Below are 3691 nucleotides of genomic sequence, written 5' to 3' on the forward strand. Positions count from 1 at the left end.
GGTTTTGATAATTGGTGGATCAGTTGGATCATGTCCTTGGTCACCTCCCCTAGTTTTTCAATTTTAGTAAATGGAGCTCCTGCTAAACCCTTTCTTCCTTCTCGAGGAATTCGTTAAGGGGACCATGTGTCCCCTTTTTTGTTTCTTATAATAATGGAAGGTCTAGGGAGAGCGATGAAGGTTGCTGCCAATGAAGGGGATATCAAGGGCATGTAACCGCACGAAGGGTGCCTAGTAACAACACACCAAAAATTTGTAGACGATACCATGTTACATGGTATTCCTATAGTGAAGGAGGCCAGAACATTCAAGACTATCCTAGGCACTTTCGTTGAAGCCTCAAGTATGGAGATCAACCAATCTAAATCCATGATTTTATTTTTTAATATGCATATTGCTATACAGAGGAATTTTACAGCCATCTTAGGGTTCCAAAGGAAGAGTCTTCCTTCAAAATATATGGGCATCCCTCTCACAGTCAGGGCTTGAAAGAAATCCAATTGGGAGAAGGTAGTGTCAAATATGGAAGATAGAGTTAAATGTTGGACCTGTAGCGCCTTAAACTTACCTAGAAGGCTAGTTTTGACTAAAGCGGTATTGCAAGCGATTCCAAGGGATATGTTATCAATACTCTTGGCTCCCAAAGGGTTTTGGCAAAAGATAAGGGTGATCCAAAGGAATTTCTTATGGAGAGGAGACAAAGACAAGAGGAAATGGGAATTTCTTAAAACGTGAAATGCATGAAAAACATGAAAAACATGATTGCAATGATGTTTTTTCTTGTATCTCACATTTTTTTTTTGTAGTAGGGTCCATCAAAAGTATGCAACATGAGTATTCCTTGGATGTACAATTAGATTATGCATCCAAAGAGTACTCCTGGCCAAATTTGAGTAAAATCATATGGAGATAAGTTGAAAAAATAGTTTTTTTCCCTCCAAAACTTGATGAGTTAATCTAATATTATTTTATTATTTCCACTATTATTTTATAATATTCCTATAAGAAGCCCATTTTTTATAAGCCTTTGGAATATATTAATATGGATTCATTCACTTCTATGCTTGAGAGTTGGTTGGTTCAACTGAATACATCCCCAAACACTCAATATCTAATTCAAAGAAATGATTTCTACACACCTCCAAAAACATATTGTTAGATCCAAATGGGATTGGATAACACAATGAAAATGAAGACTAGGGATTCAACGTTTCCGTATATGTGCAAATATGGAAACTATGCGCATATATGGAAACTGGGCATATACGGAAGATGTGCGCATATACGGAAACTGGGCATATACGGAAGATGTGTGCATATACAAAAACTGCGCATATACGGAAACTGGGCATATACAGAAGATGTGTGCATATACGGAAACTGTGCATATACGGAAGATGTGTGCATATACGGAAATTGTGCATATACGGAAGATGTGCGCATATACGGAAACTGGGCATATACGGAAGATGTGCGCATATACGGAAACTGGGCATATACGGAAGATGTGCGCATATACGGAAACGGGCATATACGGAAGATGTGCGCATATACGGAAACTGGGCATATACGGAAACTGGGCATATACGGAAGATGTGTGCATATACGGAAACTGGGCATATACGGAAGATGTGCGCATATACGGAAACTATATACGGAAACTAGGCATATACAGAAGATGTGTGCATATACGGAAACTGTGCATATACGGAAGATGTGTGCATATACGGAAACTGGGAAACTGGGCATATACGGAAGATGTGCCCATATACGGAAACTGGGCATATACGGAAGATGTGCGCATATACGGAAACTGGGAAACTGGGCATATACGGAAGATGTGTGCATATACGGAAACTGTGCATATACGGAAGATGTGTGCATATACGGAAACTGGGCATATACGGAAGATGTGCGCATATACGGAAACTGGGCATATACGGAAGATGTGTGCATATACGGAAACTGGGCATATACGGAAGATGTGCGCATATACGGAAACTGGGCATATACGGAAGATGTGCGCATATACGGAAACTGAGCATATACGGAAGATGTGCGCATATACGGAAACTGTGCATATACGGAAGATGTGCGCATATACGGAAACTGGGCATATACAGAAGATGTGCGCATATACGAAAACTGGGAAACTAGGCATATACGGAAGATGTGTGCATATACGGAAACTGGGCATATACGGAAGATGTGCGCATATACGGAATCTGGGCATCTACGGAAGATGTGCGCATATACGGAAACTAGGCATATACGGAAAACGTGCGCATATACGGAAACTGGGCATATACGGAAGATGTGCGCATATACGGAAACTGGGAAACTGGGCATATACGGAAGACGTGCGCATATAGTTATTTCCTAGAATAATTAGAGATCTATGTATTTTTTTTAATTTTAAATTTCTGGCATTTAAAAAATATTGATAACACATATATATATATATATATATATATATATATATATAGAGGTTATAAATTAAATATTTCAATATGGAGAGTTGAGTGATTTGATGTTTATTTCAAAAATTATTTACTAATAATCAAGATTGCAAAAACATTTTGACATGGAAAATAGAATTTATAACAAATATTTTAATGAACTTATGAAGTATATATTTCAATGTCAAATATATACATATTACACATCTTCCGTATATGCCTAGTTTCCGTATATGCGCACATCTTCCGTATATGCCCAGTTTCTCAGTTTCCGTATATGCGCACATCTTCCGTATATGCTCAGTTTCCGTATATGCGCACATCTTCCGTATATGCCCAGTTTCCGTATATGCGCACATCTTCCGTATATGCCCAGTTTCCGTATATGCACACATCTTCCGTATATGCCCAGTTTCCCAGTTTCCGTATATGCGCACATCTTCCGTATATGCCCAGTTTCCGTATATGCGCACATCTTCTGTATATGCCCAGTTTCCGTATATGCGCACATCTTCCGTATATGCACAGTTTCCGTATATGCGCACATCTTCCGTATATGCCCAGTTTCCGTATATGCGCACATCTTCCGTATATGCACAGTTTCCGTATATGCGCACATCTTCCGTATATGCCCAGTTTCCGTATATGCACACATCTTCCGTATATGCACAGTTTCCGTATATGCGCACATCTTCTGTATATGCCCAGTTTCCCAGTTTCCGTATATGCGCACATCTTCCGTATATGCCCAGTTTCCGTATATGCGCACATCTTCCGTATATGTCCAGTTTCCGTATATGCGCACATTTTTCCTCCATAAATTCTTCCATGCCTATAACCACCTCTGTAATACCTTCCCAATGCTCACCCCTACCCTTCAGTCATCAACCATTCTCATTTTTTCAATCGTCCACCCTTAACATTCCAATTCCCCCCCTAGGTTAATCCCCCGGCCTACAGTGATTCCCACTATCGTACAACCGGTGGGGGTGTATTGTCGCCCACACCCACTACCTTTTCCCTATTTCACATCCACCATGCCTTTATCTAGCACCCATGAACCATGCCTATATTTGTCACCAAGCGCTCCGCCATCTACCCAGGAAGGGTTGTCTTCTCCATTGCCTCAAATCCTCACGGTGAGAACGAGTATTTGATCAAAATATCATCGTGAATTAATGAAATTGATTATATTCCTTTCAATTTTTACAACTAATTGATTATTGTAATTT

The sequence above is a fragment of the Pinus tabuliformis genome, chromosome 1_2 (genome assembly GCF_031772625.1).
Source record: "Pinus tabuliformis cultivar Carrire ecotype Pingquan chromosome 1_2, CPIR1, whole genome shotgun sequence".
Classification (NCBI taxonomy): Eukaryota; Viridiplantae; Streptophyta; class Pinopsida; order Pinales; family Pinaceae; genus Pinus; species Pinus tabuliformis.